Source organism: Entelurus aequoreus, linkage group LG23 (genome assembly GCF_033978785.1).
Source record: "Entelurus aequoreus isolate RoL-2023_Sb linkage group LG23, RoL_Eaeq_v1.1, whole genome shotgun sequence".
Lineage (NCBI taxonomy): Eukaryota > Metazoa > Chordata > Actinopteri > Syngnathiformes > Syngnathidae > Entelurus > Entelurus aequoreus.
The window spans coordinates 5,794,791-5,812,688 of NC_084753.1; positions in this window are offsets into that span (position 1 = coordinate 5,794,791).

Sequence of the window (17,898 nt, forward strand, 5' to 3'; positions counted from 1 at the left end):
CCATTGCTTGCCGATTCATGACTTTTTGTTCCTGGCTACATTTATTTGTGCCGTTTCCTGCACTGGACGGCCGAGACAATGATAGTGGAAATGGAGTTTCAAAGATGCTTTTGTTTGCCCCGCGTCGAGTTTACGGCCACGTTTTGCTTGGCCTTGTCTGTGGATTTTGGTAGAACTGCTGCCACGACGGACGTGCACAAAGTGGCTTAGGTCAAATTGTCGTAGGTTAAGGTATGCACTGTCTATTTCTTTGTGTAATGACGTTATTACTTGAATATATCGGAATACTGAAGAAGACTTTAAGGCCCCGTTTACACTAAACCGGATAAGGTTATCCAGGGTAAATCCCACCTAACCTAATCCGTGTCCACATACACAACAATGCCACCGTTTAAGACCCCTCCCCCACCCCCCACCCCCCTCCGTCGCAACGCAACCTAGTACGCATGCGCGGAAAATGTGCATCCTCCAGTGTTGCTTTGTGTGCAAGTTCTTAAATTTCACTTATCTGAACAATATCCAGCTTTGTGGTATTTCCATTAACTGGAATCCAGTTAATAAGACAAAGTAATCAAATCTTTAATAAACACGTAAACAATGTGATAAAGAACATTTAAAGGCCTACTGAAATGCGATCATCTTATTTAAACGGGGATAGCAGGTCCATTCTATGTGTCATACTTGATCATTTCGCGATATTGCCATATTTTTGCTGAAAGGATTTAGTAGAGAACATCGACGATAAAGTTCCCAACTTTTGGTCGCTGATAAAAAAGCCTTGCCTGTACAGGAAGTAGCGTGACGTCACAGGTTGTGGAGCTCCTCACATCTGCACATTGTTTACAATCATGGCCGCCAGCAGCGAGAGCGATTCGGACCGAGAAAGCGACGATTACCCCATTAATTTGAGCGAGGATGAAAGATTTGTGGATGAGGAGAGTGAAGGATTAGAGGGCAGTGGAAGCGATTCAGATAGGGAAGAGGCGGGTGGGACCTGATATTCAGCTGGGAATGACTAAAACAGTAAATAAACACAAGACATATATATACTCTATTAGCCACAACACAACCAGGCTTATATTTAATATGCCACTAATTAATCCGCATAACAAACACCTCCCCCCTCCCGTCCATATAACCCACCAATACAACTCAAACACCCGCACAACACACTCAATCCCACAGCCCAAAGTACCGTTCACCTCCGTAAAGTTCATACAGCACATATAATTCCCCAAAGTTACGTACGTGACATGCACATAGCGGCACGCACGGACGGGCAAGCGATCAAATGTTTGGAAGCCAAAGCTGGGTACTCACGGTAGCGCGTCTGCTATCCAACTCAAAGTCCTCCTGGTTGTGTTGCTGCAGCCAGCCGCTAATACACCGCTTCCCACCTACAGCTTTCTTCTTTGCAGTCTCCATTGTTCCTTAAACAAATTGCAAAAGATTCACCAACACAGATGTCCAGAATACTGTGGAATTTTGCGATGAAAACAGACAACTTAATAGCTGGCCACAATGCTGTCCCAATATGTCCGCACAATCCGTGATGTCACGCGCAAACGTCATCATACCGAGACGTTTTCAGCAGAATATTTTGCGGGAAATTTAAAATTGCACTTTACTAATCTAACCCGGACGTATTGGCATGTGTTGCAATGTTAAGATTTCATCATTGATATATAAACTATCAGACTGCGTGGTCGCTAGTAGTGGCTTTCAGTAGGCCTTTAACATTAATCAATCTAGGGATCTAGCTATCTGGTCAGGACACTCCTTACCGTATTTTTTGGACTATAAGTCGCTCCGGAGTATAAGTCGCACCGGTTGAAAATGCATAATAAAGAAGGAAAAAAACATATATAAGTCGCACTTTTGGGGAAATGTATTTGATAAAAGCCAACACCAAGAATATACATTTGAAAGGCAATTTAAACTAAATAAAGAATAGTGAACAACAGGCTGAATAAGTGTACGTTATATGAGGCATAAATAACCAACTGGTATGTTAACGTAACATATTAAGAGTCATTCAAATAACTATAACATATAGAACATGCTATTCATTGCCTTCACCTTCATTGGTCCCTTCGTTTTTGGTGACTTTATATACTTCTGGACCTAGACGTCGAGTCCGCGACACACGTGGCGGACAATATACAGTCCAAAAGCATTGGCCGTTTTCCTCGACGGCCAGGTAATACAAAGCACACGCTATCTTTTTTTTTTATCACATTCACGGGAGCTCGCATTTTCGCTGTCTCTCCTTCGACAAATGGACAAAGTTTTTCCGCTAAGTCGCATCACAGCTGAACGTTCTCTTGCCGTCTGAGAAGTGTTGTATCCTAAATAGCTGCAATCGCTTTCACTTGAGGTATTCATGTGTGATTCCCACAAGCGTCTGTGCATTTAGTAGAAGGAGAAACACGGGCATGTCTGGTCGACTCGTCTTCATATTTCCTCTGGTTAGCTACGAGCTACCGAAACTGCTTTATTATGAAGCTGGCTGTGGCGCCTTCTTTCTGACGTCACTTCCTTTTTGGCGTCACTTCGCCTCCGAACTCACTGAAATGATCAATGAGTCCATACAAAGCAAAGTGCCGGTGATTCAAGAAGTACACGGCTGACTTACCCGTGTAAAAATGTGTCCGAGGAGGGGGACCTTAAACGCTGGTTTAGTGTGACTGAAACGGGGCTTAGGCAAAATAATTATTCGTTTACGGGGTTAAATGACTTAGTGTAGACATGGCCTGAAAAAGACTTTTAAGAGGAGGAGGAGGAAAACTATAAGAACCGTTTTCTCCCTCCGCTCACCTGCTTTTGAGTGCTCCGGCTCCCCCCAGGAGGGAACAATATACGAGGTGGAAGGTGAGCGTCTCACCCCAGGGGTGGACCGAGGAGCTCTCAGCACTACAAAGGGTAGCGACAAAGACTCAGCATGAGGAGCAACGTGCACCTGAAAGCCTCCACTCGGTCCCACACTGGCAGACTATCAGACTGTTTTCGGCCCCCGCCATGTGCCCCGAATGCTGTCGCTTTCGCTGTTTGGTCGTGGCTCAAATCCCAGAATTCCCAGTAGGATTTTTGACGGTTACAAAATGTCCAATTAGACCACGCTGAAATGTTCATAACATATGTTCTCATGAGTCAAAGCTCTCTTCCTTCCGCTTTTATTGTGCCTCAAATCTTTTGTACATAAGTGACAGAAAACTTACTTTTGTTTTTTTTCTCTAAACTGTTCTTTATTTTCATAAATAATTCCAGCTTTTCCGAATGACGTCCAAAAAAGGTCGTTTCGTGTTGAATTCCCCCGAAATAACTTGATTGGTTATGTGGCCCAACAGTCGTATAAGAGTTAATGTGCTTTTTGGACAGGTTTTTAGGGCTGTGAGCATGGAAATTGCTTTGTTTCCTTTTATTATCATTTTATTGGCAATCGTTATGTTTCCAGCAGCTTTTTGAGGACTTAAAGATACTCAAACTCACATACTTTAGAGGCCTCAGGGTGTCTGACATGAAACGTGTTCATCATGGAAGGATCACAAAAAATTCTAAGGCTCTATGATGTAAAACTCACATTTTAGTTTAAAATTAGGGGTGCTCAAAACAAATCTATTTACATCCAAATTGATAAATAAAGAGTCAGTTTAAAGAGAAAAAAAAGGCAGACTTTTTTTTTGTCCTTTCCATTTTTTTTGCTGTATCTTGGCCATCATTTTTGTTGCGTTATACATCATTTAGAAGGGTTTTTTATGTTCCAGTTTCAAATTTCAATGTCCAATTCTGTCACTACAGCACATATAAGTTTTTCATTTTTCAAAAGGGCAAAAAAACATTTTGGAATCTTGTTTCTTTTTTTTCCCCACTTGTTTTGCTAAAAATCTCTCAACTTCAGCCCTAAACAAAAAAACACCAAAACCTGTAATGTGTTTTTTGATTTAAAGTCCTTTTCATCAAATGATGTCACAGTTTTCAATTAGTATAAATGTGCATGTGTTATTTTACTATTTAAAACCTGGGATTTTATCTGATCTAAAAGGGCTTTAAAAGGGTCAAAATAAAATAAAATAAAAACATTAGATGTTTGATATTTTTGTTTAGTGCTGAAGTTCATTGAGTTAAAGTATATATATATATATATATATATATATATATATATATATATATATATATATATATATATATATATATATATATATATATATATATATATATATATATATATATATATATATATATATATATATACATATAAAAAACAGGATGTTTTTAAAGGGTCTAAAAAAATATTTGGATTCATATATATATATAAATCTATATATATATATATATATGAAAAATACGGTAATTAACTTCAAAGCCAAACAGGATGTTTTTAAAGGGTCTAAAAAAATATTTGGATATATATATATATGAATCCAAATGATTCATATATATATATATATATATATATTTATATATATATATATATATATATATATATATATATATATATATATATATATATACTGTATATATTTTCAAACAGCTATCCTGTTTGAAAATATTTGGATTCATATATATATATAAATATATATAAATATATATAAATATATATATATATATATATATGTGTGAATCCAAATATTTTTTTAGACTCTTTAAAAACATCCTGTTTGAAAATATATATATATATATATATATATATATATATATATATATATATATATATATATATGAATCCAAATATTTTTTTAGACTCTTTAAAAACATCCTGTTTGAAAATATATATATATATATATATATATATATATATATATATATATATATATATATATATATATATATATATATATATATATATATATATATATATATATATATATGAATCCAAATACTTTTTTAGAGTCTTTAAAAACATCCTGTTTGAAAATATATATATATATATGAATCCAAATATTTTTTTAGACCCTTTAAAAACATCCTGTTTGGCTTTGAAGTTAATTACCGTATTTTTCGGACTATAAGTCGCTCCGGAATATAAGACGCACCGCCCGAAAATGCACAATAAAGAAGGAAAAAAACATATATAAGTCGCACTGGAGTATAAATCGCATTTTTGATCAAATGTATTTGATAAAAGCCAACAGCAAGAATAGACATTTGAAAGGCAATTTAAAATAAATAAAGAATAGTGAACAACAGGCTGAATAAGTGTACATTATATGAGGCATAAATAACCAACTGGTATGTTAACGTAACATATTATGGTAAGAGTCATTCAAATAACTATAACATATAGAACATGCTATACGTTTACCAAACAATCTGTCACTCCTAATCGCTAAATCCCATGAAATCTTATACGTCTAGTCTCTTACGTGAATGAGATCAATAATATTATTTGATATTTTATGCTAATGTGTTAATCATTTCACACATAAGTGGCTCCTGAGTATAAGTCGCACCCCCGGCCAAACTATGAAAAAAACGGCGACTTATAGTCCGAAAAATACAGTAATTTTTAAAATTATTTTTAAAATACCTTTTCTTAGGCCTAATCGCTGCGCATATGCTTGATGCACCTGTAGCCAAGAGAAACTTGTGTACTATTAACATTTTTACAGCAAATAATATATTGCAAGAATCGTGTTGAATCACCCCAAGAACAGGAATCACTTAGATTTTTTTTTTTTTTTTTTAGGGATTTGGGCCATTTCTACAGGTCTGTGTGGTTTTGGCACAGGTGTTGCACACCTCCACCGGCCTATGGCGCCTCGGTAGCGGTGACAAAAGATCAAAAGGGGGCCTGTTGCTTAACCTGCTGACTTTTCTAAGCGAGACAAAGCGCCTGACAAAAAGCACCGAGAGCAACTCCCTTCATTATCTCCCCCCCCCACCGCCCCTTTCCTCCCCAGACAGCGTTCTTCTTAAGATCGTCGGCGGGCCTTTGAGAGGGCGAGTCGGACATATTTCTCACTGAATGATGGGCTCGGCCCTAAACGTCTCAAAACACCAGCCGAGGGGCTCTAAAGTGCCACAAACAAAAGGAGAAAGGAAAGGATACTCTTTTACCTTCTTCTTCTTCTTCTTCTTCTTACAAGCAGATGAATATCGCCCCACGCCCTCACACGTCCTGTAATGACTAAAAACAGCAAGGTGGAAATATTGAGCTTGATTTTTTTTTTACCACATTTAGTCTTTTTCTAAAGGATTGTACAGAATACATCAATGAGGAAAATACAAAGTGCAGGTGCAAGTGAAGGGTATTTTTTAGTGACGGCTTTGTTTAGCAAACTGTTAGATTAGGAGCAATAGTTTTCTTCTCTATTTTACTGTGTTGAAAGGCTGTGGTGTTGAGATACGCGAAATATGTTTGAAATATTGTTGTTGCTACTGTAAATACGGAAAGAAAGAATAGCTGTACAGTTTTTATGGTCAATCAAAGCCCCCGTCAAGTTACACCAGCAAATAATAGCTCATTTAATTCCGACTTGAGCCGTGACAACACGCTTGAGGACGTTTTCAGATGCATGAACAAGATTTGTCATGGAAGAAAAAAGGGCACGTGGGACAAACATGTACTACTTTGCAGACAGGAAAAGTCCATTTATAATGATTTTTTTTTTCTACGGTGGAACAAAATAAATGGTGGAATTTAGGAGTGCTTTGCATTTTGCGTGTGTGTGCGCGAGTGTGAGAGAAAAGGCCGATTATGAGAACCTGTGAACCAGTTGGTGACACAATTCTCAACGCCGCGGCCCCTCCCCCACCCCTGGGAGTGCCATTCTGACATGTAAATGCCTCTCATTAAGCGACAATTTTATTTGCTCAATCTTTTTCACTAGTTTTATTATTTCCAGCATAATTCTTTTTGTAAAATAGCCATGATGTGGACTTCAAAGTGAGAGACACTGCCTTTGTATAACTTAGCAATATGTTGTGTAAATGATGCTTTTTTTTCTTTTCTGTGGCATTACTATGATGATACCATTCTATTACAGTAATTGGACCAGGCTGTCATTAACAACTCATGACACGGCTGCTTTCTTTTTTCTCCTTCCTGTTATTGATGTTTGTGTCCTGCAGATTGTGTGTAATTTATTGCTTTTAATTTATCCTAATTTATTCAATGTTTTTTTTTGTTTTTTTCATTTCTTTTTTCAAACAGGGAAGGCTCTACTGCATTCCTTGGAGTAGATACAACTTAAATAAAGAGGAAAACTTTACTAAAAACTAGTATTTTCAACGCAGGGGGAGGTGGAAGTGTCCTGGCAGCTAAAATGGAACTGGACATTTTCTAAAAAAAAAAAAAAAAAATGTTTCTTCGACAAGACCGAGGGTGGGCTTAGAAAGCTGAAACCACTTTGAAGCGGTTTTGTGTTTTCTCCTGAGATTCTTTATTGTTTTTCTCCCCCCAATGAATTGCTTTGGCCTCTAGCCCAAACACAACCAGTAGTCAAATTGCCTTTCGTGCCTTCACCCTCAATGAACTGAATGTATGTGCAGTATATATATGCAAGCTTGTGCAAAATGAATAAAAATGGAAATAAAAAAGAAAAACATGTCTTTTATCGTCTTGAATGTGGGGTTTTTTCTATACATTTTAAAAAAGGACAAACAATTTGGTGTGTATCGTGTTAAAAATCTATCTACATTTTTTTTAAACTCCCAGAAAATACATCAATTACATTTTAATTAAAGTAAAAAAGTGTGTTTTTGTCTTCTTTTTTTTTAAATAAATTAATTATTTTAACTTCAGTTAAATAATGTGACAAATCATGGTCTGGAATTGTTGCTCTGACTCAACATGATATGATTAGGACTGTCAAGTTAATTGCAAATAATTTTGCATGTTATGATGTTTTTAATTGCGTTAATTACATTTTTTAATTCTGAACGCAGTAGTTCTGACCAAGTACCACCTCATAAAACCCCTGGTTTTCCAAGTACCACCATAATGACCATCATTAAAATGCAGTAGCATAGTAAGCCTAAGTATTCATTAAAAACAAGGAAGAGTTATATTTTTGGCCAGTGTGTTACTGTTCAAATTGTGTGTAATGACACACAATTTGAACATTAGCACTGTCTTTGAATATGTACCGTCAATTCTGGACTACAAGCCGCTACTTGTTTTCTTACGCTTTGAACCCTGAGGCTTATAAAACGGTGTGGCTAATTTGTGGATTTTTCTTCGTTACCGGCCATACTGTTTTGTGTTCAACAAATAGTGGTCAATAGACCCTGAAAAGATCAGTTACTCTTCGTACTATGGCGCCATCTTTTGGACGAGTTTCCCCACTGCACTTCCATCCCCTAGTCCAGGGGTCGGCAACCTTTACCACTCAAAGAGCCATTTTGGCAAGTTTCACAAATTAAAGAAAGTAATGGGAGCCACAAAAAAAATGTAAAATGAAAAACACCGCATACAAAGCTTAAATGCTTTGTGCCATGTTAACTAGGGGTCTCTGACACACGCACCGGCACGCACTTTAATGTGGAAATTTGATGTTAGTGCAGCCCGCGAGTTTTGAATGAATGGCACTTGATAGCGTCATACTTGCCAACCCTCTCATTTTTCCCGGGAGACTCCCGAATATCAGAGCGTGATGACACTGCTTTTGGCGCCCTCTACAGTCTGCCCTATCAGTGTACCTGCTCGACCACACGTAGAATGCAGTTTCAGCTTGTTCACGTAAGTGACAGCAAGGCGTACTAACTCAGCAGCCACACATCTTACACTGACGGTACCAATACCCAGAATCCCATGCAGCCCTAACTCTTCCGCTCAACCAACGCACGGAGGGGGAGGGGGGGGGGTTGATGTGTGGGGGGATTTGGTGGTAGCGGGGGTGTATAATGTAGACCGGAAGAGTTAGGGCTGCATGGGATTCTGGGTAATGGTTGTGTTGTGTTTATGTTGTGTTACGGTGGGATGTTCTCCAGAAATGTGTTTTTCATTCTTTTTTGGTGTGGGTTCACAGTGTGGCGCATATTTGTAACGTAACAATGTTAAAGTTGTTTGATACGGCTACCGTCAGTGTAAGCTGTGTGGCTGATGACTAAGTATGCTTTGCTGTCTCCTGTGTGCGCAAGTAATAACAACATGCAACATGTGGCTGGACTGGCGCTGTATGTAAATGCTATAGAGGACAATTACTGCAGTGCAATTAGGGCACGTCCTTTATTTAGTAATTAGAGTGTAAATAGGATTATTTTTTCCCTGGGAGTAATCTATGAGAGACACTGAGATCCATAAGTCTCCTGGGAAAATCGGGGGGTCGGCATGTATGTAGCTGAGCCGCATCAGAGTGGTCAAGGAGCCGCATGCGGCTCCGGAGCCGCGGGTTGCCGACCCCTGCCCTAGTCCATAGGGTTTCTACTCATAAGGATTCTTCATTAATCACTTCGAGCGTTGTTTGTAAGTTTTACAACATAACGCAAACAATTCATACTTACTAAACCGTCCCATGTAGGAGTGTTTTCATGCATATTTGCACGAGCTATCGTAATGTAATGAAGCCCGTGCGATAACACACGTTTACGAGTGTCTGTGTTAGTACTATTAGCTTACAGCAGCATTATTTTTGTGTTGTTTCAGTTTCACAAATTCTTCAGTAAATTCACCAAAACGTCACCGTGGAATATTGAGGCTGTTTAGCTGATTGGAGAGGTAGCTTTCGCAGCTCGTGGGTCCATGACGACGACTTCCGTTTTGTTTGATCAGCCGTTTTACTGCCATGTTACAGGCACCGTTTGGGAACAATTAAGGTATGTAGATAAACATTTACAGAATTTTACAGTGCAGCCTATAGCCCGGTGCAGTTAATATATGGAAAAATATTTTTTTCTTCTACAATTTAGTGGTTGCGGCTTATATACCGGTGTGCTCTATAATGCGGGGAAAAAAGTAATTACGGTACCACAGTTTGAGAATTACTGCTCTAACATTACTGTCGTTGTACGCCTGCGAGACAAAAAGATTATATGTAGCAACAGTGAAAAAAAAGCCTCACACCAGACTTATGTTAGTGGCTTTAAGTCAGGGGTGTCCAAACTTTTTCCACTGAGGGCCGCACACTGAAAAATCAAAGCAAGCGGGGGCCATTTTGATATTTTTTATTTTAAAAACCAATACAATAAATGTATTAAAAAATATACATTTAGGCCGCCACTCAGGCTCTATCCCGTTGAACCCAAAGAGTTTTGGTCAAAAAAATATAAAAAATGTGCCATTATTTAGTATTATTATTATTATTATTATTATTATTATTATTATTATTATTATTATTCAAAGTTAAAATTTCTAGATCAACATTAGGTCTATCTGTCAAAAAAACGTTTTTAAACATTTAAGTTGTATGCCCTTTTTGTCAAAGAAAACCCAGGTTTTTTATGGAAAGAAACCCACCAAATATGCAATATTTTCCCCCAATTAAATTTTTAAGTACAATATTTGAGATTATAAAATAATTGAAGCCTTAAAAAGGTCAATAACTCATAACAACATTGACATTTTTTTAGCAATGACACACGCAAAAAAAAATCCCACTAAAATGATTGGGGATCCAAATGGGTCCTACTCATTAAAGTGTTAAAAAATAAATTATACTTTTTTTTTTTTTACTGATTACTTTTAGCACAATAATCTCGAGATCAGCTTCAGATCTGTCCGTCAATTCTAAGTTTTATTGTTGTTTATGTTTTTTGTTTGTTCGTTTTAGGCCCTTCTTTTAAAAAACAACAGCTCAGTTTTTTATATGGCAAACACAAAATATGCAACATTTTCCCCAAAGAATATCTCAAAGTGGAATATTTAATGTGACGTAACTGGAGCCTTGAATAGGTCAATAATTCATAATGACGTTGATTTTGATTAAATATTATTTTTTAAAGAAAGAAACTTTGTGTTATTAGAGTAAACATTGCAACATTTTCTTGTTACATTTCACCTGTTTGCTCTTTTATACCACGTTTGTTTGGGGTTTTTTATCGTATTTTTAGAATGTGTCGTGACCGTTAAAAAATGACCTGCGGGCCGCAAATGGCCCCCGGGCCGCACTTTGGACACCCCTGCTTTAAGTAGTGGGGTTAGGGTGAAATATATTTTACATATAGTGTCAAATATTCATAAGACATATCAGACGTGTGTTTATGTTTGTATAAGTTTAAAGGTTTGATGATGGCGTAACGTTTTAATCGCTGGCGTGTCTTCAGGTGCAAGAAATGAAACGTTCTGACGTTAAATAAGGTGCAATACACGTGCACATATGTGATTGACAGCGCTAATTATAACCAGTGTTGTAGTATATAAATGTCTTCTCTTAAACCTTGACATTATTGAACTACACAAGATGTTGTCACTTTCTAACAGCTAAGTGTATCCTAATCATAATAGGACACATCATTAGACACAAGAAGTGCACACCTTTACTAAGACAACACAGTTTAGTTTGGATTGGGGAGTAGAAATGTGACTGCAGCGTAATAAGAGGCGTTTTGTGGCTAAAATCAATTATTAAAATATGTGAACCAGTTCAGTTCAGTTTATTTGGAACATGCATACGATACAATGTAATGCATCACACATTTCCAGTTGTTTCATTACAGCACCTCCGAAAAGGAGTAGGAAGAAGCAGAGCTTATTTAATCCTACCCCTTTTCATACCATAGCAATTTTATCCAATTTCCTAAATAAATAATATACCATAGTAAGCAAACAAATATTAAATACATAAATAATATTTGTCTCAATAAAAAAAAATGTAAAAGAGTTCAAGATGTTCATCATAATTATTGTTCTGTGTACTTTGTGAACAGTCTCTTAAACTGAATCATATTGTTTGATTGCTTTGGTTAATCCATTCCATAATTTAATTCCACATAATGATATACTAAAGGTTTTAAGTGTTGTACGTACATACAAATGTTTTAAATTAGATTTTCCTCTAAGGTTATATTTCTCCTCTTTTGTTGAGAAGAACTGTTGTACATTCTTGGGTAGCAGGTTATAGTTTGCTTTATACATCATTTTAGCTGTTTGCATATGCACCAAATCGTTGAATTTCAATAATTGTGTTTTAATAAATAAATGCTTTGTATGTTCTCTATATCCAACATTATGTATCATTCTAATTTAGTTTAGTTTATTATTTCTTCGGTCAATGGTCAACAAAATAAAGTTTTACATAAACAAACAGATTTACATTCATAAACAAACAGTTGTACATTCATAAACAAACAGTTGTACATTCATAAATAAATTTTAAAAATGTTGCAGACCGAAAGGGTTTAGGCTGAAGTTGAAGACTTATTGCGCCTAACCCTATAAACAAAGTCAAGTACGAGATGAGCTTCCAAAAAATATGAAATTTCCTTTTCACAACATATTATAAATACACGTTGTACACAACATAAATACTGTTCAATTATATATACACATGTGAAATATCCTTGTAAACATGTTAAACATTTGCACCAATTCTATACTATATATAAACAATTATACTTCCATTATTATTTATATCCAACATTTAGTTTGTAATTAACATTGATCACAGTATTAACTACTGTGTTGATTCAAGAGTGATATATTTTTCCAAGATATTGGTCTTAAAGGTTTTTTTAAATGTGTGAATGGAACTGGAACATTTTAAGTAATCACCCAAGCCGTTCCACAGTTTGAACCCCTGACAGAAACACATCTACTTTTTAAGCTCCTTCTTATGTTTGCTTTCTGAAAGACAGCTGAACCTCTAATTCAGGGGTCACCAACGCGGTGCCCGCGGGCACCAGGTAGCCCGTAAGGACCAGATGAGTAGCCCGCTGGCCTGTTCTAAAAATAGCTCAAATAGCAGCACTTACCAGTGACCTGCCTCTATTTTTTTAATTTTATTTATTTACTAGCAAGCTGGTCTCGCTTTGCTCGACATTTTTCATTATAAGAGAGACAAAACTCAAATAGAATTTGAAAATCCAAAAAAATATTCTAAAGACTTGGTCTTCACTAACTGACAAAGAAACAGATAACAGATTTGGTGTCCAGTTCAAAGTGTGACATGATTTATTTAAAAATTTGAGAGTTGACTTTTGTATTTTACATGAGTTATTATTTGTAAAACATGGTGCAAAGTAATTCATGATTTGTTCAAAAATGTTAGTGGCTAGCTAGTTAAAATGGGATATTGTGATTTCACAAGACTGTCTTAGAAGTGATCATTTGAAAATGTTCAATTTGAAAAATGTGCACTTCGAGAAAATATAGTAAGTGTTGCATATTGATAGTTATCTGTTTTGTATATATATTTATTGTGAGAAATCATTAAGATGATCAGTGTTTCCACAAAGATAAATATCATCAATTATTAATAATAACATACAGTTAAAGGTAAATTGAGCAAATTGGCTATTTCTGGCAATTTATTTAAGTGTGTATCAAACTGGTAGCCCTTCGCATTAATCAGTACCCAAGAAGTAGCTCTTGCTTTCAAAAAGTTTGGTGACCCCTGCTCTAATTGATGTTTTTTGTAACACAGTTAGTGAATGAAGCGCACATTTGTAGTTATTTCCCCATATTTCCCCACAATAACTCAGATATGTAACACTAGCTAGCAGTAGAGAATATGAAGTGATTTTTGGTCCAGAACATGTTTGGCTTTATTCATTATTGACGTGTTTCTTGCTACTTTATGTTGTACATTTTTTACATGAGATTTCCACTTCATTTCATCATCTATTATTACACCCACTAATGTGTTTTCTTTTACCCTTTCAATAATTACTGTATTTGTGTTTGACTTTCTCTTCTACTGTTACCAAATAGCATTATGTTAGTTTTACTGAGATTTAAAGATAGTCTGTTTTTGTCAGACATTGACTTGTCTGAAAATGACACTGAACAGTATATTTTTTACAATGCATAAACACTAAAATGTTCTGTACATTTTGGGCGTATTTCGGTGCATCATTTTGCGTATTACTCATCCTGATCTGATTGTTTCCATCACGCCTGCTCACTTTTCTCTTCCTTTTGTTCTTGCCCCACTGCTTTTCACACTTCTTGCTTTGATGCTCATTTTTGGACGTTTGCTTCTTTTGTGTCGTTTGCTGCTCGCTTTGACTCTTTTCTTCCTTCTTCAACCCCACCCCACCCCGCCTCCCTCCTCCCCTCCACCTGCTTCCCTGCGCTCGCCTTCACCGGAGGCTATGCGCGGCTCCTTAGGTTGGGCTGAGACAGCATCTTTGTACAACACCGACCGTCTGCTCTGTAATCAAATACCATCTGTCGCTACATCTGAAGACTCCCTCTCTTTCTCTCCCTTGCCTCTTCTGAAACGCGCGCACACACAGATACACACACGCAAGCCCACACCACATCTGTGCTACCCACTCCTGAACAATGTGTGTGTTTTATTACCCGTGTACTAACAATCATTCCACCTGATTCATTCTTGGCCTGCAGGGAGGAAGTCCCTGGAGTCACTTTCACAGCTTCCTGTTTTGTTCCACCTCTCCCACTGGGGAAGGGTTCAAAGGTCATTGTCTTCAGGTATCCATATTTGTTCTGTGCCCGTGTGTCAGCAAGACCTTGGCGGCGGTATCAGACGGGAGATAGTGGACTTTAGCTTCTCAGTCTTAGATCAACAGTCGACTATCTCAAAGGCTGCCAGTCTTTCCCAATGTTTGCCCAATGTTTGTCCCTGCTCCGGCACAGAAAACGTTGACACGGTCCCCAAGGTCCCTCTCCGAGAACCCGCCCCCGTGGTCACTTATCACATGGTCAAGTTCAAGAACGTTTTCGATTTGCCATGTCTCAGCTGTTTTTGTTTTTTCTATAACACGTCACGACTTTGTGCGGCAAGCTTACTACAAAATTGATTCAAAAGCTGTTACCTCAACACGGTGGAGTATGTGGTGACATTATCTGCCTCACAGCCAGGTGCTTCTGGGTTTGATTCCGGATCAGGTTGGGCTGCGGCTCCCGTGTGACCCTGGAGAGGATATGCAATAGAAAACGAAAATGAATAACTTCACACTGTGGGACATTTGCGACAACACAGATTGAGAGTAGTGATGTGCCAATCAATCGGCCACCGGTTAGTATCGACCGATTTTCGGGAAAAAGTATGTGATCGCCTTTTAATGTCGGAGAGCAAACGAAGGCAACAACAAGTAGATCAAGTTCGGTCATGCTAACTATGCTAACTAGCGAGCTTGTTTTGGTGTCCCAGATTGTCTCCCAGTCCTGCAACTTGCTGCGGTGTTAAGGCAAGAGGAAGAGCAAGTACCATATATCCCGGAAAGAAATCTGCGTTCAAAGAACTCCGGCTTATTAGTGATTCCAAGAGTCCAAAAAAAAGAGTCAATTTTTATTGTGGCTCCAGTACTCTGGAATGCCCTCCCGGTAACATTTAGAAATGCTACATCAGTAGAAGCATTTAAGTCTCATCTTAAAACTCATTTGTATACTCTAGCCTTTAAATAAACCCCCCTTTTAGACCAGTTGATCTGCCGTCTCTTTTCTCCTCTGCCCCCCTCTCCTGCGTGGAGAGGTTATTAGGTGACCACAGATGATGTGCTAGCTGTTCAAAGTCGGGACCCGGGGTGGACCACTCATCTGTGCATCAGTTGGGGACGTCTCTGCGCTGCTGACCTGTCTCCACTCAAGATGATCTCCTGCTGGCCCCACTATGGACTGGACTCTCACTATTATGTTAGATCCACTATGGACTGGACTTTCACACTATGGACTGGACTCTCACACTATTATGTTAGATCCACTGGACTGGACTCTCACACTATTATGTTAGATCCACTATGGACTGGACTCTCACTATTATGTTAGATCCACTATGGACTGGACTCTCACACTATTATGTTAGATCCACTATGGACTGGACTCTCACACTATTATGTTAGATCCACTATGGACTGGACTCTCACACTATTAACTAGATCCACTATGGACTGGACTCTCACACTATTATGTTAGATCCACTATGGACTGGACTCTCACTATTATGTTAGATCCACTATGGACTGGACTCTCACACTATTAACTAGATCCACTATGGACTGGAATCTCACACTATTAACTAGATCCACTATGGACTGGACTCTCACACTATTATGTTAGATCCACTATGGACTGGACTCTCACTATTACGTTAGATCCACTATGGACTGGACTCTCACTATTATGTTAGATCCACTATGGACTGGACTCTCACACTATTATGTTAGATCCACTATGGACTGGAATCTCACACTATTAACTAGATCCACTATGGACTGGACTCTCACACTATTATGTTAGATCCACTATGGACTGGAGTCTCACTATTATGTTAGATCCACTATGGACTGGACTCTCACTATTATGTTAGATCCACTATGGACTGGACTCTCTCACTATAATGTTAGATCCACTATGGACTGGACTCTCACTATTATGTTAGATCCACTATGGACTGGACTGTCACACTATTATGTTAGATTCACTATGGACTGGACTCTCACATTATTAACTAGATCCACTATGGACTGGACTCTCACACTATTATGTTAGATTCACTATGGACTGGACTCTCACATTATTAACTAGATCCACTCGACATTCATTGCACCAGTCGCCCAGAGGGGTGAGGGAGGGGGGGGGGGGGCTCCAAGGTTTCTCATTGTATCACATTGGGTTGAGTTTTTTCTTGCCCTGATGTGGGATCTGAGCCGAGGATGTCGTTGTGGCTTGTGCAGGCCTTTGAGACCCTTGTGATTAAGGGCTATATGAATACACTTTGATACCTGCGGCTGAGGCGAGTGTTCCACAAATTTTATTTAGATTGTTTTATCTTTTTTTAAATCTTTCATTAAAAAACTGTGGAAGTTCTATTTTGATGCAAAACTGAATGTCTGCCTGAGTATCAAATGAAAACTAGGTGTGTGTGTAGTTTTTTTCTGGCCCTTTTGCGTTGGCCGGTCTGAAAAATCTCCCAGAATCCACTGTGCAGCATGGGACCGGCAAGGTGAGGACGTGGGACACCGTAAAGTGAAGAAAAAAAAAAGGACACATAAGGGAGAAGTGTGTTCGGAGTAGATAAGAGGAATTGCTTCAACAAAATCTGTCCATAACTTTTCTTTAAACAAACAGATAATAAAACCCTGTCAAAAACATGCATGCCACCTTCGTCTCAGGGCGCAGAGGGAAAGCGCCCGGAGGGGGCACGATATGAGCAGTATGAGAAGCTAGTTCATAAACCATCACCTGAAAAACATATTTGATGGCAGCAACGCTGCATCATTTTGTGAGGTGTTTACATTATTAAAAGTTAAATCGTCAGGTGACTTTTCTGAGAAACAGCATTTTCCAAATAGATATATAAAAATGTTTCTGAAGAAAGTAAAAGTTGAAAGACACCAAGGAGAGCATTATTGTTTTACAGATCTTACACTGGATGTTTTCATTGTCAGTTTAAAGACACTCAACTAGAAGTTTCCAAAAAATTTTTTTTGCTTGAAACAGTGGATTTTCCCGCAAAATACTTTGCACATAAAAATACATGTTTGTAGTAGGGTTGCGCGATATGCCATTATTATACTTAATACCGGTATATTTTCCATAGTCAAAAAAGGTTTATTCCTAAATTGCTTCAATGCCAATGTGTCTAAATGGTTCATATTGCATGTGTTTGCATTAGATGAAGCCACTCCAGACAGAGCCAGTGTGGGATTAACTGTGAGCTGGCACCAGTGGACCCCTAGTGGTCATCATGTGCGGCTGAGGATTCTTTTCCTTTGCTTTTATTCAATGCGGTCCTCATTCTTTACCATATTGCTCTTTTCTCTGCTCATTTGTTGACTGGAATTGAAAAATTACAGTTGGGCAGATCATCATGCCCCCTTTTTTCCTTTCTGTCT